General features: G+C 38.3%; 1 protein-coding gene and 1 pseudogene across 5 annotated transcripts in view; one reads left to right on the top strand and one right to left on the bottom strand.

Annotated features, from left to right (window-relative positions):
* Positions 1-26,080, bottom strand: part of TPST1 (tyrosylprotein sulfotransferase 1) — a 129,198-nt gene that overhangs the window by 28,607 nt on the left and 74,511 nt on the right. The gene's annotated exons all lie outside the window — the stretch shown is intronic.
* LOC118984011 (rRNA N6-adenosine-methyltransferase METTL5-like) lies at positions 13,818-14,487 on the top strand (annotated as a pseudogene).

Here is a 26,080-nt window from a genome sequence, read left to right as displayed (position 1 = left end):
TGAGCTCTGCATCTGATAGATTGCTTATTTCCCTTTTGTTTAGTTTTTTTTTTTTCTCCTGGAGTTTTAACCTGTTCTTTAATTTGGGCCATGTTTATTTGTCTCATTTTGGCAGTCTCCATGTGTTTGTTTCTATGTATCAGGTAGAACTGCCATGACTCCCTGTCTTGGTATGTGGCCTTATATGTATACCAGGTGTCCTGTAGAATCCAGTGGCATAGCCTCCCCTATCACCTGAGGTGGGTACTGCAGGTACACCCTTGTCTTGTAGGCTGAGTACACCCTCCTCTTGTAGTTGAGTCTTGGTTGCTGTTGGCAGATCAATGGGAGGTATTTACCCAGGCCAGTCAGATGCAAGGACTGGCTATGACCACTGACCACCAACCTCCACTCTCCATGGAGGGTCAGCTGTGCAAGGGCAGGGTGGTGGTGCTCTGATGTGGTCTGTAGCTGTCCACTGGTCTGTGGTGTGCTGGCCCTGGGGTTTCCCAAATGGTGCAGGCCAAGGTCAGCCCCCACCTGTGTTTTGCCTGGGGCCACCCGTCCTGATCTATAAAGTAATCTGAGATGGCTGCTAGTTATGTTGGGCTTGGAGATTCCCAGGCATAGCCAAGAATCTAGGCTGACAGCTGCTAGTTCCATGCCTGGGGCCACTGAGCAAGAGGAACAGGGGCTGGGTGCTTACTGAGGCCAGTTGTTGCTTGTTTGAAAGGATTTAGGCAGCTGTGAAGCTTGAGCCAAGACCAGCCATTCATATGGAAAAGCTACTGTTAAGGGCTGTAAACTGGGTGGAATGGAAGTTCAGGGGATCTCCAGAGTGGGGCAAACAGTGTTAGCCAGGTTGATAGTGTCTCAGATACAGTACCAGCCTGCAGGCTCTGGGGCTCTGCCTGCCTTTCTCTCTGGGAGAAAGCTGTCCCCCAGCTCTTGCCTTGATGCCAGTCACTTAAGTTCCTCCCTGTATGCCACTGGTGCCTTTCAAGCTGCTACCCCAGTGGTTCTGGAGCTCAGAGGGAGTCTGAGTAAGTTCGTGTGGGGATTCTTTAAGAGGAACTGCTTGGGACTCTAGAAGTTTCTTCCACCAACTCAATCCCTTCTGGTTTTTGCAGCCAGAAATTATGGGAACTTATCTTCCTGGCACTGGCACCCTGGGCTGGGGGCCTGGTATGGTGCTGGGACTCCTTACTCCCAAGATATCCCTCCCAAATTGTTATCTACCACATGTGGATGTGGATCCAGCCCATTCTGCACCTCTTCCCCTCCTACCACTCTGGATGGATGTGGTTTCTGTAACTCTGTAGTTGTCAGACCTCCATTCAACTCAGTATCTGCCAGTTCTGAGTGATGACTATTCTATAATTGAGTTGGAATTTTGATGTGGTTGTGCACAGAGGTGAGCTAAATTTACCTATTCTGCTATCTTAACCGTAAATCTTGACACCTCTTTACTTTTAATCTATATGTGTTTCTATATTTAAAGTGGGTTTCTTTCCCACCGTTTATGGGATTGCTTAATAGAGGCACACCCTACTACAGAAAAATTAATTCTATGTTGCACAGAGGAAAAGTTAAGTAGGAGAGACACTGTATTCATTCACATAATCTTAAGCTTTACTGTTAATTATTTGCAAGAGACCAGATGGTGGCGGGAGTCAGGGGAAGCCTAGGGGGATTTTAACCACTCTCCTGCAAGTTCTAATATTTTGTGATTTTGAAGGAAGTTTTTCAAAGCCTGAGTATCACAAGAATTACTTTTTCAGCCCCACCTTTGCCCTTTCTAGCAGGCCTGCTAGGTCTGTAGCTAACAAGTTATAAAGGTTACTGTATTGCTCCTGATCCTCCCACAGAGAAAAACATGAAATAAGATCGAGAAGAAATGCATACAAAAATGGGAGCTCCACATGTTTAACACTGCTCTACAGCTTTCACTTGTGGTAGTGATAGTATGTTTCCTTGTGAGAAGCCTTAGCTGGCAACAGATACCATCTCAAAAGAAATAAACAGAAAAGTAAATTATATTTGCTTCTTTAAGTTTAGACTAAAATCAGGTTCTAATTTTTGGAGTGAGGTATAATTAACTCCAGTATAAGTACATCCTTTATTGTAGAATAAAGAGCTAGAGAAGAAAGGAGAATTTGTCTAAGTTGCTCATGAAGTTTCAAAAATCCAAGAAAAGAAGTTTCTGGATGCTGGCTGAAGTGAGCAATGCATCATTCCTGTGTCCAGGACAACTTGCAGCTTTCTTTTTATTAAAAAAATTTTTAATTGATTTGAGAGAGAGCTGGGGAGGGAGAAAGACAGGGGAGAGAGAGAGAGCGAGAAAGAGAGGCATTGATTTGTTGTTCCATTTATTCATGCATCTAGCGATTGCATCTTGTATGTGCCCTGACCGGGAATGAAACCTGCACAGGAATGGAACCTGCAACCTTCTCCTAATTAGAAAGTTCTAATTAATTAAAAGCCCAATATTGCTTCACCTGTTACTATGGTCCCATAGAAACATTTACAATTAAGATATCAGCAAAAGTCTCAGAGGAGGTAAAATTGCTGCTATCAGTAACATGACTTGCAGACTGCAGGTGCAACCCTCTACAGGTCCTTTTCCCTTTGCACACAGTTCCAACTGTTAACCTGCAGCAATTAGATTCAGCTGACAGGAAGACAATGGGCAAGTACTGATAACTAAGAAGTGGCAAGGGAACAGAAGACATGAAAATTACAAAAGGCAGACAGGAAGCCTTCAATTCTTTAAGAAAGAGACAGTTCTATATCCTATGCAAAGAAAAGACAGGTACTTCTCTTTATAATGCATAATTACTTTTTTATGAAATAAAACTTCAAATTATGATCAGTAATTTATTTCAGAAGGTAAAAAGGTAGGTGATCACCAAATTATTAAGATTTGATCTTCAATAGGATAAATCTACCCAGAAACTTGAGTCTAGAATGGCAGATTCCCCCAAAGGTTTCAGTCAGGCTTGTATAAGTTATGCAAGAAACTGTCAGAAATGTTATGAGGCCAATCTGAACTTAGCTTGATCTTATGGAGAATATTAAACTCTTTCCAAATGAGCCCTGGTTGGTGTGGCTCAGTGGGTTGAGCACCAGCCTGTGAGTCAAAAGGTTGCTGGTTTGATTACTGATCAGGGCATTTGCCTGGGTTATAGGCCAGGTCTCCAGATGGGGGGGCGTGTAACAGGCAACCGATCAATGTTTCTCTCCCTCTCTTTCTCCCTCCTTTCCCCTCTAAAAATAAATAAATAAATAAAATCTCTTGGAAAAATGATTTTTGTACTAAAAGTGTTGTGGCCACATTCTGAGACATTCTGTGCCTTGTTATTTGTGGCAGGCTGTAGGAGACCATTCTTCGTGACGTGGGCCCAGCTCCCAGTCAGAGATGCACAGGACCCACGCCCAGGGATAGGTTCTCCCCTGGGGAATCAGGCCTGCTATATGCCTAGGCCACTTTGAGTCTTGCTTTTTGATGGAAGCTTCCTCACTTGGATTTGTGGCAAACATTTACTGCAAAATAACTTCCTAAAATCCACACCAAACCTTCCTAGGACCAGTGTAACCGGTCCAACCACTTTTGTCCTTTTCATTTGCTAATATCCCTCTTCTGGTGATGTGATTAGTGGCATTGGCTCATTTGTTTTCTGTGAAAGGTAACCACCTAAAGCAACCTGTGCATAGTAAATGAGGACCTTAATGTAATGTGCTGAGAAACCCAATAAAGGCCTGTCACGGGGGGAGGCCTCAGCTTTTGCTCCCCTTGAGAGAAAAGCCATGCTCACCCTTTTCCTCCACCAGACTCAGTAGTCTGTGTGAATGTCTCATTTCATCCATAATGATGTGAACACTGTGGACCAGTGTCCACATCAGCAGGCAGCCTCAAAGATTGAGTCCCTATGATCCTCTGCCTCTGAAATTCCCAACTTTGTGTAATCCCCTTCCTTTAAGTATGAGCTAGGTCTAGTGACTTGCTTCTAAGAACTAGAATATGACAAAAATAATGGGATGTCACTTCTTTTTTTAACAGTACAGAGGCCTTTTTTTTTACTTAAAAAAACTTTACTTATTTTTAGAGAGAGGGAAAGGGAGGGAGGAGAAGCAGAGAAGCATTGATGTACAAGAGACAAATGGATCAGTTGCCTCCTGCACACCCCCAACGGGGGGCCTGGCCTGCAACCTAGACGTGTGCCCTGACCAGGAATCCAACCAGCAACCTTTCAGTTTGAAGGGTGATGCTCCATCCGCTGAGCCACATCAACCAGTGCCATTTTTAAACTTTTTTTACTGAATTTATTGCAGTGACATTGGTTAATAAAATTATAATACATCATCTGTACACTGTATTGTGTGTTACCATCAGAGGCAAGTGTCTGCCCATCACCACTTATCCACCTTTGCCCTCTTATCCTCTCCCCACCCCAATGTCACATCACCTGCTCTGCTTCTAACTCTCCTGCCTTCCTCTATGAAGATCCTTATGATTGCAATGGGCCCACCCAGGAATTTAAAAGTAATTGTCCCAGATAATACCGGACAGTTACTTTTAACTTCCTTAATCACATCTACATATATGTAGCAAATTCAGATTCCAGGAATTAGGACACATCTGCCACATGTGAACAACAGATAATGCATTATACTTAGATAAGTAAAGCATAATATTTACAACTTTCAAGTAATTCAATAGCAGCAGCAGTAAAACACCTGCATATACATGTACATACAAATGAAGCAAATATGGCAAAATTTTAACTAATGAATAATGTTAAAGGTATACAGCTGTTCTTCAGATTTTTCTATAAGTATGAAAAAGTTGGGAAAAAATCAGGGAGATCAAAAAATTTTTCAACACCATCAATATATTAACCTTACAAAGCTCACTGGAGTATGAGAACTATATAATTTGTGAATATGAAAGTTAGGATTAAACTCAGGAGGTGGCAACCTACTCTGTCTGCAAAAGGCCAGAGAGTAAATATTTTAGGCTTTGTGGACCCTACAGGCACTTTCCCAACTACTCAACTCTGCTATCATAGTAAGAAAGCAAACACAGCCAAAATGTAAATAAATAAGCATAGTATGTTCTAATAAAATGTTATTTCCAAAAATAGGTGGCAGGCCAGATTTGGCCTGTGGGGTATAAGTGCCAATCCTTGACTTAGCTCAAAGCATTCTTTTAAAATAAGAGAATTTTAAACAATCTCTAGAAACATTTACTAATGATTATACTATGTGTCAAGCATATATATATATATATTTAAAAAGTTAAAAGACTAGTCTCACAACCCCTCCCTTTCATCTTCTTTCCAATTGTACTCAAGTACACAAAAGTGGATGAATCATAATCCCTAGTTCAGACAAACTTTCATCATTGACCCATGCTTGGCCTGCTGTTATTTATTTTGTAATGTGATTCAATATTTTTAATAACCATTAACCATTAACCATTAACCATTAAGAAGGGTATTAACCATTCCCCTTTAAGAAGTTATGACTTGATAGTTTTGCATGCAGAGAAAACACAACACCAGCTAAATATGATAACACAGGAAGGAATCTAGGTTTTGAAATTTACATCTTGAGTCCCATTGGGCTCTTGTGGGCCACTGGAGACTCATTATCTCTACAGAACAAATATGAAACAGCTGGTAACATGTATGTTTACAGATTCTCGTTTGTCTAAAAATATTTTGGCAGCTTTGCAAATCTCCAACTGGGCTCTTGGAGAGTTCAATAGTCTTGTGCTGTCCAGAAACAACAGAATAAATGTTATATTCCCTATATTAAGAAAAAAATATTAGCTCAGAAGCATAACATTCTCCTGAAACAATGTTTTCAAGAAATGTTTCAGCGTGTTGACTTTGGGTGAAGTTTGAAGTTGGACAAGATGGACTGGAATGTGAGTTGAATTGGGGATGCGTAGTAGCTGTGAACAAGAAACAGTTAATTGCAAATCTATCTCCACCATACTTTTTAAGGGGAAGGACAGAGAATTAATCATCTTTATATCTTGGATGCAGAAACAAGAAGACAGTGGGCTGAAAAAAAATAAGTGAATGCGATCTTTTCATAATGGTCTCCATTTTTACAGCTGAAGGCCTGAGAATAGTTTCTAAGGCCAACTTCAGGATACAATGAGAACAGAAAAGCAGAAAAAGTGACTCTGTTGCCACTTCCCTGATTTAAAGCTGGAAAACCTTCAGGGCTATATATGACATTATTTTATAGAACATGGTCCCTCATTCTATCATTCTTTTCAATCCTACTCTTGGACACAAAAGAACTCAAGAATTTTAAACTATTTGATAAAAAAGCACATTATATACCTTAAAATTATTGTTTTGCTTAACTGCATTTTGAAATGTTCATGAAGGAACCAATGAAAAGCAAAAAAAGTCTATCATGACCTTTTTTCCCTGCCTGGAAGACCATTCTAGAAGAATCACATTGCAGATATAAATGCTTTGCCTTGTCTTTCTTTCTTTTATTTTTTTCTTTTTAAAAAGTGGACATGATGAGAAAAAGAAAGCTGGACTGGGACTACCATATTCCCTGTAGAGAAGAAGGTCCTAAAAAGAAAAGGAGATTAAGAAAAAGGAAAGATTTCACACCTTCACTCTGTTATGATGTTCAATTTAACTAGACTGAAGACTTTATATATTGGAAATCAATATAAAGATAAGGTTCAAAGTTTCCTTAAAGCAGAAAGTAAAGACTGGTTTAAGAAAGAGATTGATAACTGTTGAGTTCGATGAAAAGGAGTCTTTCAGGCCGTGTGTGTGCACGTGCGCGAGCAGGCATTTTTTTTTCTTTTTGTTTTTTCCCCCCCTACAGATCTCCATGTATTGATACTTGTACTCTTTTGGCTTCACAGGATTAAAATCTCCTTCCTACATTTGAGAAATGGCTCACCTCAGGAGTCTTGTGTCATATATAAATATGTCTTATACATGACAAATTTTGTTTCCAACGTAAAAGCTGAAAATAACTTGTGCATGCTTCATACCTCCTTCTGAATAATAATATTTGTAAAGGTGATTGTTTCTTTACTTTTTTAAAATTCAGTGATACATGTTTGGCCAAATTTCCATCTAGTGCTGACTCCCTTTTGAGCACTCATTTTTGAAAGAGAAAAGTTGTTTATATTTCAAATATTTATACTTGATATATAGGATATGAAAATGATATCATATATCATATTGAGGAAGGGCCCATGCTACATTCCAAATTAGCAGGAATTCTCTTTATGACACAATTTATATGTGAGAATTGGGTTTTTTACTTTGCCTATCCACCACTAACCAAGATCCGCAGTGTAGGGCTGCTCTCACTGATGAATGTGATTCTCACAGAATCACAAACTTTCTCACGGAAAGTTTGCTGAAGATCATCTGCCAAGTGAGTCTAACGTGTAAGAACTCTGAGATCTCCTTTGTGACCTGGCCCAAAATATAAATGTAGGTTAACTAGAAATTCAGATAACAAAAAGGAAGCTCCAAGCAAAGAGATAAACTGTGCTGTAAAAGTAAAAAAAGAACAGAGAAAGAGAAATAATTAATTAACTACAAGGTCATTAAGTTCTACTTAATGGCAATTATCTTTCCTTATTAGAGCAACAATATTGCACTTACAATTGTGTATTATTTTATAATTTAAAAGTTTAACTGAAATGATCTGTAATAGTTGAAGTTACATTTTTGACACACAGTCACAGAAAATAAATTATTCAAATAATTTAATTAAATCACTTACTTAACAATGAAGACATCTACTGATGTGAAACACCCATTGTTCAGATTTAACAGGTCTCAGTGAATATGTAAAGAGTCATCTCCAATTCAAATTATGAGGAAATTTATTCTAGACCTGGCCAAATGCTAGCCGAGTACCAGGACAGAGAAAATGATCATACATCAGAAAGTGTGCTCAGGTAAAAAAAAAAAAAAGAAGAAGTATAACTAATATTCTAAAACATGAGAGAAAATGAAATCATATAAAATGTTTAACTAAAACCATACAAGGCAGAAAAAGAGTGGCAAATAAAAATAAAAATGGGCTACAAACAGAAAGCAATAACAAACATGTTAGATATTAGCCAGAATATATCAAAAGTTGCTTTGAACATCAATAGTCAAAATGGTCTAAGACAGTTGTCAGAATGAACAAAAAACAGGACCCAACTCTATGCTGTGTCCAAAACACCATTTTATAAAGGCACATATAAATTAAAAGTAAATGCACAAAAATATTCCATACTAATACTAATCAAAAGAAAGCAAGTGTAACTAGCTATATTAATATCAGACAGAACACACTACAAAGCAAGTGAAGATATCAGGGATAAATAAGAGCAATAAATAATGAAAAAGGAGTCAATTCCCCAAGAAGGAATAATAATCCTTAATGTATATATGCCTGACAACAGAGCATCAACCTACATGAAGCAAAAACTGCAAGAAGAAAGAGATGAACCTGCTACCATAGTTGGAGACATCAGACCCTTCTAGCAGAAATGGACAGATCCAACAGGCAGAAAATCAGTAAGACCACAGTTGAATTCTCAACATCATCAACTAACTGAATATAACTGACATCTAAAAACTACTTCATCCAGCAACAGCAGAACACACTTCTCAAGCTCACCTTTAACATTCACCAAGATAGATCACACCTTACTAATAAAAAGAAATACAACTAACAGAAAAGCCCCATCAAACAGTTTTGAACTAGGTCTGAATTCTAAAAAGCACACCAACACAAGGAATGAGGAAAGCAACACGGCAGAGTTAGGAAGGTGTCCACTTAAGAGTGTGGGCGGCTGGGATGTCGTAACCCTAGCGGGGTGAAGAGGTCTTTCGAGCAGGAGCAAAGGAACCATCTGGCACAAAGTGATGAATTCTGAGTGAGTGTGAGCAAAGTGCCCACGTGGGGGAGGGCCCTGGCACGGAGTCAGAGACTGGGTAAGGTGACACGTCACTGTGGAGAGGCCCTACATAGTATATCAGGGCCAGGGAGGGGTTAGTAGAGCATTTCCAAAACGAAGAAGGCAGCAGAGATAAGAGATTCATTACATATGGGGAGACTGACCAAATAAATAAATTTATTAAGAATTGTGGGAGCTAGAGAGGTAGGCTGGGTGGAGGGGGGCAAAGGGGGAAAAAGTTGGGACAACTGCAATAAACAATAAAAAAAAAAAGAAAAAAGTACTGGGAGATACCACCTCGTACCTGTCAGAATGGCTATTATCAAATAAGACCAAAAAATTGCAAGTGTTGAAGGGGATGTGGAGGAAAGGAATCTTCATACATCGCTGGTGGGAATATAAATTGAAACAGCCACTATGGAAAAAGGTATGGAGATTCCGCAAAAATTAAAAAAGTAAAGCTGTTCCACAGGGTGTGCCTCCATTGGTTGGAGCATCATTCTGTAATCTAAAAGGTTGTGGGTTCAATTCCTGGTCAGGGCACATACCTGGATTGTGGGTTCAATCGCTAGTCAGGGTGTATATGGGAGGCAACCAATCGATGTTTCTTTCTCACATAGATGTTTCTCTCTATTTCTCTCCCTCTTTCTCACTCTCTCTCTCTCTCTCTCCCCCTTCCTCTTTCTCTAAAAGCAACAAAAAAATGTGCTTGGGTGAGGATTAAAAAAATTTTTTTAATAGAGATAGCATATGACCTAGCAATCCCTTTTTTGGGTACCTGAAAAATTTGAAAACACTTATTCATGCAAATATGTACTCCTATGTTCACTGCAGTATTANTAAACAATAAAAAAAAAAAAGAAAAAAGTACTGGAAGATACTACCTCGTACCTGTCAGAATGGCTATTATCAAATAAGACCAAAAAATTGCAAGTGTTGAAGGGGATGTGGAGGAAAGGAATCTTCATACATTGCTGGTGGGAATATAAATTGAAACAGCCACTATGGAAAAAAGTATGGAGATTCCGCAAAAATTAAAAAAGTAAAGCTGTTCCACAGGGTGTGCCTCCATTGGTTGGAGCATCATTCTATAATCTAAAAGGTTGTGGGTTCAATTCCTGGTCAGGGCACATACCTGGATTGTGGGTTCAATCGCTAGTCAGGGTGTATGTGGGAGGCAACCAATCGATGTTTCTTTCTCACATAGATGTTTCTCTCTATTTCTCTCCCTCTTTCTCACTCTCTCTCTCTCTCTCCCTTCCTCTTTCTCTAAAAGCAACAAAAAAATGTGCTTGGGTGAGGATTAAAAAAAATTTTTTAATAGAGATAGCATATGACCTAGCAATCCCTTTTTTGGGTACCTGAAAAATTTGAAAACACTTATTCATGCAAATATGTACTCCTATGTTCACTGCAGTATTATTCACAGTTGCTAAAATATGGAAACAATCTAAAGTGTCCCTTGATGGATGATTGGATAAAGAAGATGTGGTACATATATATACAATGGAATACTACTTGGCTATAAGAAAGGATAAAATACTGTTATTTGTGACAACATGGATGGATCTTGAGAGTATCATGCTAAGTGAAACAAGGCAGACTTAAAAGGAAAAGAACTATATGGTTTCACTCATATGTGGAATAGAAAACAGAAAGCAACAAACTAACAGAAAGAAAAAACTCATAACAGAGGTTACCGAGGGAAAGCGGGTGGAGGGAGGTTGAAGAGGGTGAAGGTGGTCAAACACCTGGTGACAGAAGGAGACTACGGAAGGAGGCTGGACTCAGGGTGGTGAGCATACAACACAATATGCAGATGTTGTCTCCTCAAAACTTATATAGTTATTAAACAATGTAACCCCAATAAATTCCATTAAAATTGAATTTTAGAACCCACCAAAGCAGAGGTAAACACCCCAGGCTTTTGGTTAGGATTCCAAAGGAGTACCTGCTAAAGTAAAAATAAACTAGAAACAGACGAGCCTTCACACCAACTTCAAAAGAGCCTCAAATCACCATATTTCCACACTGGCTTAGGGGGATCTGAAGGTGTTTAGCGCCCTTAGCCTAACTGCCTACCAGAAACACAAGTAAACCTTCCCTAAAGGAAGATACCATCTAAAACCTCAGATTGGCTCTATAGATTTTCAAATAATACATCCAATATTTCTTTTTAAATACACGAGGATAGAAGAGTGATATAACTAAATGCCAATTCAAATTGGCTAATTCAAATAAAAGAAAATGTTAGACTGGATTAAAAATAAAATCTTAATTATAAAAGAAGAATAGAAGTAAAAGGATCAAACAATATATCATGCAAAACAATGCTAATGTATCTGGTTGATTATCAGACAGAATAGATATTAAGGCAAGGTGAGTATTTATAAATATAGAGAGACATTTCAAAATGATAATGGATTAAGTTTGGTGGAAAGATGTAACAATTCTAATTTTGAATATTTTTAAGTATTCTACACTCAAAATACCTAAAGCAAAGACCAACAGACCTAAAAGGAGATAACACCACAGTGATAGTCAGCAATTGACTCACTTGTCTAAGTAAGTGACAGACCAAGGTGACAATAAAATTGGTAAGGTTATTGAAGATTACTATATACAGTTAACTACCTTTACCTAATACAATATAACAGTTGTTAGCAAAAAACTGCAGAATAAATATTCCTTTAAAGTGAATGATCCCTGGCTGGTGTAGCTCAGTGAATTGAGCACTGGCCTGTGAACCAATGGGTTGCCAGTTTGATTCCCAGTCAGGACACATGCCTGGGTTGCCGGCTGGGTCCCCAGTGCAGGGCGCGTGAGAGGCAACCACACACTGGTCTTTTTCCCTCCCTTTCCTTCTGTCTAGAAAAGAAATAGATAAAATCTTTAAAAAAATAAACGAAGTGAAAATTTCTTTCTGAAACTTAGAATTTTAAGTAATTCTATTGATAATTTTTTCCTGAAACTACCATATTTTGCCATGTATAATGCACACTTTTTACCCAAATTTTTGAGGGAAAAATTAGGATGCACATTATATATGAGTATACATGAGTATACATTATACATGAGTATACTGTTCTTATGTTTTGTAATTTTTTTGTTACATAAAATTTCTTGTACCATAATATGTTAAAAATAAATGCTAAAATTCCTTTATAATATAAAAACCATCTAAATATAAATAAATAATAAATGATTGAATTAAAAAATGAAAATGAGATTTTTTCCCCTGAAAGTTTGGGCCAAAAACGTGGGTGTACATTTTACATGGAAGCCCATTATACACAGCAAAATATGGTGATGATTTCTTCAGTCAAACAGAAGTGTTAATAAGTTTCTAAAACCTAAAGAAATAGTGAAAGATTCTCTGGTTATATTGGTATTAGGGTAGAAATTAATTACAAGAACATAACCAGAACATTCCTAAATGCTTGGAAATTAAAGAATAAACTTCTAAATAGTCCATGAGACAAACACAATCAAAATGAAAATTACCAAGTATTTTAACTAAATAACAACAAAAAAAACTACATAAAAAACCATCTAGGATGCTGATACAGCCTTGCTGAAAGGGAACTTTGTAGCCTTAAATGAATATTTAAGAACAAAATAAAGGCTGAAACCAATTATCTAAGTAAGCATCCAGCAGCGGAAGTTAGACTAAGAATAGCTTATTGAACCCAAAAGCATAAAAAAGAGAAAATAAAGATAAAAGCAGAAATCAATCAGATAGAAAATTAGCACAGATACAATAGATAAAAACTAGCAAAGCCAAAAAATGGTTTTAAAAGTCTAAAAAACTGTACAGTGGAATTTTCCAGAGGCTGCATCATGTATGATATCTGAAAATACTGAATACAGGAGACAAAAGAATCCAGCTGTCCTCCACTAAATCAGACACTGAAGGGATTTGCAAATATTTAAAATAAGGCCAATTTTTCTCACTAGATTTTCCTCTTCTCTTTGAAATATGCTATATTAGTTTCCTATTCCTACAAAATAAGTCACCACAATCTTGGTGGCTTAAATAGAACATACATTACTTATCTTACAGTTACAAAAAAAACTAAAAAACTTTATAGGCAAACTGTAAAAAAATAACCAATAGTATAAATGAAACAGAAATCATCATTACAGGTGCAATTTTGTTCATCATCCTAAATAACTTACTTTAGTTTTGTTGATTCTATTTTTTTGAATCTCTGTTTCATTAATTTGTGCTCTAGTCTTTAAATTTCCTTTCTTCTTCTGGCCTTGTGTATAGTTTTCTGTTCTTTTTCCAGTTCCTCAGGGTGTTAAGTTTCAGATCTTTCATGTTTAATAAGGACATACAGATAAATTTCCCTGTCAGTATGGCTTTTTCTGAATCCATATGTTTGGTATGTTTGTTTTCGTTTTCACAACTCATCTCAAAGTATTTCCTAATTTCCTAACAATTTATTTAGTTAAGAGTGGAGTGTTTAATTTTCATATATTTGAAAATTATCCAGTTTTCCTTCTGTTATTAATTACTAGTCTCATCCTGTTGTGATTAGAGAAGATACTTTGTATGATTTAAATTATTTTAAATGTACTGAATTATTTTATGACCTAACATGTGGTCTGTGGTGGAAAATGTTCCATGTGTACTTGAGAAGAACCTGCTCTTACTGGAGGAGTGCTCTGGGTACACCTACTAGGTCTCAGGAGTTTGTAGCATTGTTTAAGTCCATATTGATCTGTCTAGTTGTTCTATATGATATTGAAATTCTGTCCATGATTGGTCCATATATTTTGGGGGTCTGTTGTTTGATGTATATACATTTATACTTGTTATATCTCCTTGATGAACTGACTATTTTATCAATATATAATATTCTCTTTTGGGCTTCCAGCCCCAGTGATGGCGTGAGCTGCATCTTGAAATGTCCCGACGCTATACAAGAAATGCAGATCCAGTGCCTTTAAACCCGGAGAGCCCACACTTTTTTAAAAATGAAGAAATTAAGGCTTAAGGAACTAGAGAGTCGCCTGCAGCAAGTGGATGGATTCGAAAAGCCCAAGCTATTTCTAGAACAGTATCCCACCAGGCCTCACATCGCAGGTTGTATGTTGTATTGACATAGATGATGATGTATTGGAAACATTTCATAGGAATGTGGAGGAGTTCGAGTTAACATATGTTGACATGGTTCAATGTGATGTGTGCTCATTATCTAACAGAATGTCCAAGTCATTTGATACAATAATTATGAATCCTACCTTTGGGACCAAAAGTAATAAAGGGACAGATATGGCATTTTTGAAGACTGCTTTGGAATCGGCAAGAACAGCAGTATATTCTTTACACAAATCCTCACCTAGAGAACATATTCAAAAGAAAGCTGCAGAATGGAAAATCAGGAGAGACACCATTGCAGAGCTGAGATATGACCTGCCAGCATCCTACAAATTTCACAGAAAGAAATCAGTGGACATTGAAGTGGACCTAATTCGGTTTTCTTTTTAAAAACCTCCAAAGACAAAAGCAGCTGAAAACCTAATTAAAATGAATAAAAAGTTTTTTACTAAACAAACAAACAAAAATATTCTCTTTTGTCATTAGCGACACTTTTTTACTTAAAATCTATTTCGTCTGATAGTAGTACAGCAACCTCACCTCTTTTTAGGTTAATATTTGCATAAAATATATCTTCCATCTTTTTACTTTCACCTTATTTACATCTTTTGATCTAAAGTGAGTCTCTTGTAAGCAGTAAATAGTTGAATCATGTTTTTCAATTCACTGTCACACTGTCTTTTAATCGATGAGTTTAATCCATTCATGTTTTCAGTTACTACTGACAATACAGGGCTTACTTCTGCCACTTTTCTACTTCTTTTCTGTATGTTCTATGAAAGTGGAGGCAATTCTACTGAACTTATAGAAATTACAGGCATTATAAGGAAATAATAACAACTATCTGTCCCAAAACAATGTAGATAAACTAGAAACATTCCTAGAAAAACATACCGTAAATTACCAAGTCTGACTCATAAAAAAATACAAAATTTCAAGTGACGTGAAACAAGTAAAGAGAATGAGTTAGTAATAATCTCCCAAGAGAAAAGCCCGAGACCAGATGTCTACACTAGTAAATTCTAAGAAACATTTAGAGAAGAATTAACAATCCTACTCAAAGTCTTCTAAGAAACAGAAAAGACAGCATTACCAAAAATAGACAAAAGCGCCAGAAGTAAAATTAAAGACCGATATTACTTATGAATATAGACTCAAAAATCCTCAGCAAAATAGTAGCAAACTAGTGTTTTAAGGGATCACTGCATCATGTTAAGTGGAAGCATAATGTCATTGTCTTATGTGGAAGCAAAATATGGTTAAAATGGGTATGTATGTTTGTGAAGTTGGCAAAGAAATGGACTCTGCTGGACTGTGCACAGCCAACTGGCAGCACCACCACTCCCGTCGGGGGCAGAAAATTAGGTCTCCCATAATTCCCTTTCCTGCAGGGTTCTAAGTAAAAGGCTGCTAATAAGAGAAACTCACATGAGACTTGAAAAATGGAAATGAAGCAGAAGTCATTAACCTCAAGAGATGCTGTGCTTCCAGGGACCTCTCCTAAAGCTCTGTGTCATCCTCCTAGCATGTTTCACAGGCCCTCCCATAGGCTCCCTTACTGAGCCCTTACTGAGGGCTTGCTGTCTTGAGGACAGCAAGATGCAGTTCCTGGGACTTCTCTGCAAACTCTGATCTTCTACCTACTTCAGGCTTAAGTCATTAATGCTTATTTTTCTGCAATTTCAACAATAGCTATATCTAGTTTATCCTCTACTTTTCTTTTGAACAGGATGTCCAGTATATAATAAAAAATTTCCAGACCTTCACTTTCCCAGTTCTCCCACATTTGTGTAAGCCTTAATGAATATAGTAAACCCCTCATCCTATATTGTATCTACCATCTCCCTTTCTTCAACTGCACACGGACTGATGAGTCATAAGACACTGCCACAGTGACTAGAGTTTCACTGTTGTGTAATGGGGCATTTCACACATAAGGCAGAACCCATGTGAACTGAGCCATAACTCCAACTAGTATCTACAAGAGCCTAACATCAGAATACAACATTTATGATTATGGAAACATTCTTCCTCCTATGTCTAAGGTTCATTTTGCCAATTACATTTTGCCAATTACATTTTGCTATTCATTTTCATGAATAGCAATGGAAAAATACAATAATAAAGAATAAATCGTTTTTATTGAGCACCTACTCATTGTCAAGTACTATTAATTTCGGTGCTTAGGAAACAAAATGCATATGAAGTGGTCCTTACCTTTGAAAAGTCCTTAGTCTAAAAGAAGCATATAATATAAACAAACATCATACAGTATGATAACTACAAGAGTAAAGGCAGGTACAAAGGATAGCACAAAGATCTGGAATAGAAGAGGTGTCATTTGAGCTGGGTCTTAAAGGACAAAGCTGTAAGATGAAGAGAAGGAGAAGCAGGACAACCAAGGCAGAAGGGACCACAAGTGCAAAGGTATGGCAGTATAAAAATGTGCCAAGAAAATGAAAGGCAGGTAGTGTACTATGTCTAGAAGAATAAAAAGAGATGAGGATGGAAAGGAAGGTTGAAAGCATATGATAGTCTTAATGCTATTCTATGAAGTTTCATTGTGATTAGAACATAGAGGATATCCAAAGACCAATGTTCTCATCAAAACAAGAAAATACTAGATAAACTAAACTTTATATTTTTATTTAAAATAGAGCCATCAGGGACTAGACTCAGACAGCTTATTTGGTAGGTGATGGGGAGCTGATGAAGAGGTTAGGCCCAAAATGGCATTACCGGAATTGTATTTGACCAAGATAACTTTGATGGGTTGGTCAGTGATGAATTGAATGAAGAAGAACATATTCAGAGGACTGACCACACAGAATGGTCAGCGTGGCTGTGGAGCGCCTGGGACTCACGAACTGCTGCTGGGAGTACAAACTGACTTCCAGCCAAGATGGAGGCGTAGGTGGACACATTGTGCCTCCTCTCACAACCAAAATTAAGGACAACAAAAATTTAGAAACAAAAAAACAACTGACAGAAAACTGAACTGTACAGAAGTCTGACAACCATTCATCCAGACTGGCAAAAGGGGTGTACTCAGCGGCCAGAGGAGAGGGGTCAGGGCAGAAAAAAGTGGCAGTTGGCAGACCCCAGATGCAGGGAGGCAACAAGCAGACTCAGCGAGGTGCACAAGGCAGAAAGTACACAAGCCCACCCACCTGGGAACCAGCACTAGAAGGGCCCAATTTGCTTGTGAGAAGCGGCAGAAGGGACTGAAATCCAAGAGAGAGCAGAGCAAGTGCCATTGTACCCTCTCTGACCTTGCTCCCACATACAGCATCACAACCCAGTGACGTGGATTGCCCCACCCTGGTGAACACCGAAGGCTCCGCCCCTTATATGTAACAGGCACATCAAGACAAAAAAAATGGCCTAAATCGAAGAACAGATCAAGCTCCAGAGCAAATATAACTAAGCAACAAAGAGGTAGACAGCCTATCAGATGCACAGTTCAAAGCACTGGTGATCAGGATGCTCACAGAATTGGTTGATTTTGGTCGCAAATTAGATGAAAAAATGAAGGCTACACTAAGTGAAATGAAGGAAAATGCACAGGCAACTAATAGTGATGGAAAGAAAACTGGGACTCAAATCAATGGAGCGGACCAGAAGGAAGGAAGAAACAATCAAACAGAAAAGAATGAAGAAACAAGAATTCAAAAAAAAAAAAGGAGAGGCTTAGGAACCTCCAGGACATCTTTAAACATTCCAACATCCGAATTATAGGGGTACCACAAGGGGAAGAGGAAGAGCAACAAGTGGAAAACATATTTGAACAAATAATAAAGGAGAACTTCCCCAATCTGGCAAAGGAAATAGATTTCCAGGAAATCCAGGAAGCTCAGAGAGTCCCAAAGAAGTTGGACCCAAGAAGGAACACACCAAGGCACATCCTAATTACATTAGCCAAGATGAAAATGAAGGAGAGAATCCTAGAAGCAGCAAGAGATAAGGGGACAGTCACCTACAAAGGAGTTCCTATCAGACTGTCAGCTGATTTCTCAAAAGAGACCTTACAGGCAAGAAGGGGCTGGAAAGAAGTATTCCAAGTCATGAAAGGCAAAGACCTACATCTGAGATTGCTCTATCCAGCAAAGCTTTCATTTAGAATGGAAGGGCAGTTAAGGAGCTTTTCAGATAAGGTCAAGTTAAAGGAGTTCATCACCACCAAGCCCTTATTATATGAAATGTTAAAGGAACTTATCTAAGAAAAAGAAGATAAAAATATGAACAGTATGAACAATAAAAAGACAGCAAACTCACAATTATTAACAACCACACCTAAAACAAAAGCAAACCAAGCCAACAACTAGAACAGGAACAGAACCACAGAAATGGAGATCACATGGAGGGCTAGCAACAGGCGGGTGGGAGGAGAGAGCAGGAAAAGGTACAGAGAATAAGTAGCATAGACAGTAGGTAGAAAATAGACAAGGGGAAGGCAAGAATAGTATGAGAAATGTAGAAGCTAACAAACTTGTGACACATGGACATGAACTAAAGGGGGGGGAATGTGGGTGAGATGGGATGTGCAGAGTGGAGGGGAGTGAAGGGGAAAAATGGGACAACTGTAATAGCATAATCAATAAAATATATTTGTAAAATAGAGCCATCAAAGAACAGTGGATACAAAGATGTCGAAATGAACCAAATTTCAGAGACAGTTAAGTTCCTCAAAGGTAATCAAAGAGCCTTTTTCCTAGTCTGGGTATACATGGACAGAAAAGCAGGCTTACCATCAGTAAGAAAAAAAGCTAAGAGAGAAAAAAATGCTGAACTTTTAATGAGAGCGTGGGCTGGTATGATGGACTAGAATTTGGAAGAGCCCAGCAATAAAAATAAATCTATCGGTTTCTGTCAAGATGGTGAGTTAGGAAAATGTGCTCCTCATATCCCTACAACAACATAAAAAATACAACCAAACTACAGGACAACTATCATTCAGAACTGCCTGAAATCTAGCTGAATGGAAATTCTACAACTAAGGATAGAAAAAGAAGCCACATCAAGACTGGTAGGAAGGGTGGAGATGTGGACAGGTTGGAGCCATAGGTAGATAAAAATTGAGAGGGGCACCTTGGCTGCAGAGGTCTCCCCTGAGGAATGAGAGGTCCCAGTTCTATACCAGGCCCCTCATCCCAGGGTTCCAGTGCCAGAGAGAGAAAAGTTCTTATAATTTCTGGCTGTAAAAACCAGTGGGGATTGTGGCTGAGTGAGATGGAGATCTCCAGTTCCTCTTAAAGGGCTCACACAAAGACTTACTCAGACTCATTTACTCTGAGCTCCAGTATTGGGACAGTAGCTCGGGAGACATCAGGGACGTATGGGGAGGAACAGAAGCATCTGACATCAGGGAAATAACTGGAGGACAGCTTTCTCCAAGACAGAAATGGTGGCAGAGCGCACCATTCCCTTTCTGAGACATCCCCCACCCACCAAACAGAGCTGTCAGGTGGGTACCATATCTGACTCTCCATCAACCTGGCTCAAACTATTCACTCCATCCTGGTATCCCCTGAGACCATGCCCCACCAACTTGAGGGGCCCACTCAGGCTGTTTCCAAAGGCTTTCCATGGGAATGTTCTGCCTCAGCTCATGGTTAAGACATTCCTAAAATATCTCGAACAAGCAGCAACTGGCCTTGGTGTGTCCTGTACCTCTCACTAAGTGGCCCCAGGCCTGGCACTAGCAGCAGTGGGCCTTGGTTCACAGCTTGGCCTCTCCTGGGCACCTCCAAACCCAGCACAAGTAGCAGCCATCTACAGATAATTTTGTAGCTCATGACAGGTGGCCCCAGGTAGAACACAGGTGGTAGCTGACCTTGGCCTGTACCTCCTGGGAGGTCCCAGAGTCAGCATATTCAGTGGACAGCTTCAGACCATATTGAAGCACCACCCAACCACTTCCACAAGTGCCACACTCAAGGGATGGACTCAGCTGGTACCAGAACCCGAATGAAATAGGTCCTGCTCTGTGGGATGGGGCACTGCACAGCTGATCCTCCTCAGTTGTCCCAGCCAATCCTCCCAGCCAGTCTGCCGTGGGGTAAATCCCTCCCATTGACAGGTCAATAGCAATTAAAGATCACCCGCAACAGGAAGGTATACATAGCCCACATGGTGGAGGGGGTACACCTGGAGTACCCAGCTTGGGTGAATGGGGAGGCTGTGCCACTGGACCTTCTGGACACCTACTACATTAGGTCACTCTACCAAGGCTGGGAGACAGAGCCACTCTGCCTGACACATAGAAACAAACACAGGAAGGCTGCCAAATGAGGAGACAAAGAAACATGTCCCGAATGAAGGAACAGAACAAAACTCCAAAACAGAACTAAAGAAAACCAAGACAAGCAATCTACCACATGCAGAATTCAAATCCCTGGTGATAAAGATGTTCAATGAACTTCAGAAAGAATAGATGAACTTAGAGAGATAAAAGGACATAGAAACCATAAAAAAGAACCAGTCAGAAATGAAGGATATACTAACTGAAAAGAAGAGTAATTTACAGGATATCAACAGTACAGTATATTAAGATGAGAATCAAATCAATGATTTGGAATATAAGGAAGTGTAACATACCCAATCAGAACAGCACAAAGAAAATGAATTTTTAAAAAAGTGAGGCTGGTGTAAGGAGCCTGTGGGGCAAATTTAAGTGTTCCAACATTCCCATCAATGGGTTGCCAGAAAGAGAAGTGAGAGCAAGAAATTGGAAAACTATTTAAAAAAAAATACTCCAAGGGAATTTTTCTGAGTAAGAGACAGTGGGAGCAGAGCTAGGAAGCAGAGAGAGACCTCCCAGTCATATGTGGTACTTAGTTTCTGGGGACCTGCTACAGCTGCAGTCCAGGAGTAAAATGAATTAAAGCGTTAACCCAACTCCCTGCCAGCTGAAATCTTAAAAATTAAATACATTAAAAAAAATCAACACTTTATCTACAGAGGAAGCTGTGGGCTGGGCTAAAGATAAAATCTTCATAATCTCACTTGAATCTAGAGGTAAACTGTAGTTAAAACCATGCTCAGCCCAGTTCAGCCTGACCATCCAGCTATCCTAGCTGCCTGAAAGAGGAAAGAATATGATCCCTGTGGGGAAAAACCAAAAATATTATCTAGTTCATTCTCTACTCTTCTTTTCTACAAAAGTTCTAGTATAAAATCAACACTTCTAAGATGCATGAAGAAGTAAATAAGTATAACTCATAAATAAGAAAAAAAGTCAAGAGAGACCCATGCACAAGAATTGTAAAATAATATTGTAAATATGGTAAAAGAATTTAGAAGAAAATAATGAACAGAATGGGGTGAAGAGATGGAGAATTCTAGCAGAGAAACAGAAATTATAGAACTGAAAAATAAATTATCAGAAATTAAGAAGTCATTGGATGAGTTTAAGAGCTGATGGAACATAGTAGAAAGAATCAGTGATTTCAAAGGTAGATTAATTAAAAACTAGTCAAAGCTGAGACTCAGACTGGAGATAATAAAAGACAGGATCAGTGAATCTGGCTTATTTTAGTCAAACTCCTGAAAACCAAATATAAACAGAAAATTTTATAGCAGTCAAAGGAAAAACTATTATATTCATGAGAATTTTAGATGACTTTCCATCAAAAACAATGGAAACCAATAAAATAATATCTTTCAAGTGCTAAAATTAAACAAACAAACAATATCCCCAGACACAAAATAAATCCCCCAAATCTGTCAACCTAGAACTCCACCCAGCAAAATATTCTCATATAATGAAGGAAAAATCAAGACATTTCAGATAAATACAAGTTGAGAGAACTCGTAGCCAGCATATTCTTAACTTCTCTATAAGAAATAATAAAAGATGTTCATCAGACTGAGGGAGAAATGATTCCAGATGATAATTTGGATCTTCAGGAAAGATTTGTGGCCCACAATGCATACAATATTACTACCTGGCTTTTTGCAGAAAAAACATGCAGTTCTTGTCAGACAGCAACTACTGTAAACAAACAAACAAACAAGAGGCAGAGTATAGCTAACAAGGGGAGATAAAATGGAATACTAAAACATATTAGTATTGCCCAAGCCAGTATGGCTCACTTGGTTGGAGAATAATCCCATAAACTGAAAGGTCATGAATTTGGTTCCCAGTCAGGGCACACCCCTGGGTTGTGGGTTTGTTCCCTGTTTGGGGCACATATAAGAGGCAACCAAATGATGTTTCTTTCTCACATCAATGTTTCTCTCTCCCCTTCTCTCTCTCTAAAAAAAAAAATCAATAAGCATGTCCTCGGGTGAATAAATAAATAAATAAATAAACAAAACATTCATATTATAATGCAAAGGAAGGCAGGAAAAGAGAAACAAAGGGACAAAGACAGATGGTTCAAACAGACAGAAAACAGGAAGGAGGTAGATTTAAACCCAGCCAGGTGAGTAATTACATTAAATGTAAATGGATTAAATATTCTATTTAAAACCAGAGATTATAAAATGAGAATAACAAAACCAGCTATATCTGTTTATAAGTAATGTACTTTAAGTACATATATAAAGATGCAGATTAAGAGTAACAGGATGGAAAAAATGTGCCATGTATATAGTATACAGACAAACTATATGATTATGTTTATATCAGAGTAGACTTTAAGAGAGTAACATCAGATGATGAGAATATTTCACAGTGATAAAAAAGTTAATTCCTCAAGAAGATGTAAAAGGTTATGTTCCTGATCATGTAGATTCAAAACACATGAAGCAAATTTGATAGAAATAAAAAGAGAAATAGACAAATTCACACCTTTCCTTAAAATTGTTAAAATACATTAAAAAATCAGTAAGAATGAGAAGATCTGAACCACGCTATGCAACAACTTGACTTAATTGGTATTTAAAAAACTGCAATAACTGCAAAATACACCGTTTTCTCAAGTGAAGATGTGAGGTCACGTACTAACCATAAAGCAATTTTCAATACATTTCAAAGGACTGAAACCATACTGAATGTGCTCCCTGACTATATAAAGTTATAACTAGAAAACCTCCAAATATTTCTAAAGTAAACCTCTTTCAAAGAAGTCTGGGCTTTATCCTGGAGTACCAGGGGAGCTATCTAAAGATTTTACACAGAGGAATGATTCATCAGAGTTGAGCTTTTAAAACGTAACTTTCACTGAATATAAAAATCATATAAAAGTCATACTAAAAGAATGACTTAATACACTCACATACGAAAAGATAAATAAGGCCCTGGCTGGTATAGCTCAGTGGACTGAGCACGGGCCTGTGAACCAGAGTATCGTGGTTCCATTCCCAGTCAGGGCACATGCCTGGGTTGTGGACCAGAGGCAACCATACATTACTATTTCACTCCCTCTCTCGTTCCCTTCCCCCTAAAGATAAATAAATAAAATCTTTTTGAAAAAAAAAGATAAATAAGTCATAATTCATGGGAGAAATGAGGATAAAATGATTTAAGGCAGCTGAAAGGAAATAAGATTGAATCAAGGTATTTTCAAATGGAGAATCAAGAGACTTGGTAACCAATTAATTACATGTGATCTAAATAGGAATCCTATGTATGGAGATAGAAAAAAAAACCAGAAGAAGCAAGGTTTTAAAAAATATTTTATTTATTTATTTTTAGAGAGGGAAGGGAGGGAGGAAGAGAGGGAAACATTAATGTGTGATTACCTCACACACCCCCGACTGCAGACCTGGCCCACAACCCAGGCATGGGCCCCATCTAGGAACTGAACCAGTGACCCTTTGGTTCACAGGCCAGCACTCAATCCACTGAGCCATGCCAGTCAGGGAAGAAGAAGCAGTTTTTGCTGGGTATCAGAACTAGAAATCACAAGTGTTCATCACAGACTCTCCCTTTAATGCAAAAACATCAATTCTGACTGCCGTAGTTTCCTACTGTTTGGTTCATGGATTTACCCCAGCTACCTCTCAGAGCTCGCTAAATTAATCCTTCGAGTTCCTACCATGGGTTCTGTACCCTGATACCTGTCTTTCCCACTTGACAACTTGCTGTCTACTCAGGTTTTCTTTTTTTTCCCCTTTTTGTTATCGTTGACAATATTACCCATGTCCCCCATTTTCCTCCTCTTTGTCCTCCTCCACCTAGTCCCCACACTCCCTTTCAGCCTTCACCACATTACTATCCATGTCCATGTGCTATACATATATGCATATATGCTCTTTGGCTAATAATCTCTTCCAGTTCCCCCACCTGCCTCCCCTCTGAGATCTGTCAGTCTGTTCCATGTGTAATAGTAAGACTGGAATAGTCTTACCATGCATGGATACATGGAACAGATTATTTTGTTTGTCTGTTTATTTTGTTCATTAAATTCCACATATAAGTAAGATCATAAGGTATTTATCTTTCTCTGACTGGTTTATTTCACTTAGCATAATAGTCTCTACTCAGGTTTTCAGTGGGATATTCCATTCATATTTGGATCTGCTTTTCAGCTCACTCTTCAGGTGTGGTGAACAGGTCTTTGAACTTGTTTTTTTGTTTCTGTTTTTTGTTGTTGTTTTTTTTTTCTTGATCCATGTGCACTGAGGACTCCACTCCTCATATCTGCTCATTGGGTCAGACACCATGAAAATGTAGATGAGCAGCCTTATCCCATTCCTACTCTACTATCCTAGTATTTAGTTTCTACCTACCAGGGAAGTTTGGACAGTAAGTTCACTTCTGGACATTGTCTGAGGTCCTCATGAACAGCCCCATGGAAATATACAAAAGGCATTTGGAAATTCTGAGCCTGGGGCTCAGAATAGAGTCCCAGTGAGAAATTCAGATTTATGATCATCAGCAAATAGGTTGTAACAAGCTGCATGGATCAGCTTGATCAAGGAGACTATAAAACAGAGGTCATTAATCTGATGTGGTTCAGGGGCATCTATAAATCCAAGGAACTTGGATGTAAAATTCTGTCTATATACGTGTCTGTATTTCTGATGTAGAGTAGAGATCCACAGGTTTCATTGGATTCTCAAACAGGTCTGTATACCTAAAAAGATTAAAAACCTGTGGGGTAGGGAGATGGCTAATAAAGATGCAACCCAAAGGGTACTATTTACTGAAGTATGCTACAATTAAGAGTCTACGGTGAGAAAGAGTATGAAATGTGTTAGCATTTCATTTCCAGTTTACCATCTGAGTCATAGTAACCATGAAGCATGTGATTTTCTACTCAAACCTGGGCAGTGTCCCCAGAACATGATGACTTAGACACCACCACTTCTAGAATACCCAGAATTGTATTAAAAATGAGCATTTATAAGCCTAGAGTTTTGGATTCTATATTCCTAGTCAAAAAATGACTTTCTACCCACTCTCACCCCATAAAGAAAGGGTACAATCTCCTCAGCCACCTTCTTTCTCTGGAGCCTATCTCATGTCACAGCTCACAATTGGAGGTCATTTTTTAAGCATTACTTTATGAAACTTTTTGATCATTAATGTTTTTTACTATCTGAGTTTTTAAAGGCAAAAAAGCTATGAAAACATGTAGGACTTGGATTGCAAGAAGGCCTATGAAATCCAGCTTCACAAAACAAGAATTATCACCAAGAGCTCAAAAATGCAATTACGGTTCACGCTTTATTATTTTTTCCTCAAAATTATTTGTCACTTTAGAGATAGACAGAGATGGGAAAGGGGGAAGGTTTTTCTTTCCAGTGTGCATTTTGAAACACTTTCAAAAGTTACGATGTGTATGAAACAAATTCTGTAATCACATGGATTCAAGCCACAGCATTCTTCCCAAACTACTGCTCAAGCAAGCCAAGAATAATCTAGCCATCCAATTTAAGTGTAGGAAAACTATAATGTCTACTGCCTGGGAAACCTCTAGATATCATTTGTACACGCAGCTTGGTTTATAAAAACCATTTCAGTATTGTAAAAAGAAAAAAGCTATGAATTACCAATTACCAAGACATGATCAAGCACTGTGATAATTGATGCTAGACTGGTATGTAATTAATCTTTAGAAGAATGTAGCTCTCAAAGCTTTAACATA

This window comes from Sturnira hondurensis, unplaced genomic scaffold (assembly GCF_014824575.4).
Source record: "Sturnira hondurensis isolate 20B ecotype Veracruz unplaced genomic scaffold, ASM1482457v3 Scaffold0003166, whole genome shotgun sequence".
Lineage (NCBI taxonomy): Eukaryota > Metazoa > Chordata > Mammalia > Chiroptera > Phyllostomidae > Sturnira > Sturnira hondurensis.
This window is presented reverse-complemented; position numbering and strand designations above follow the sequence as displayed.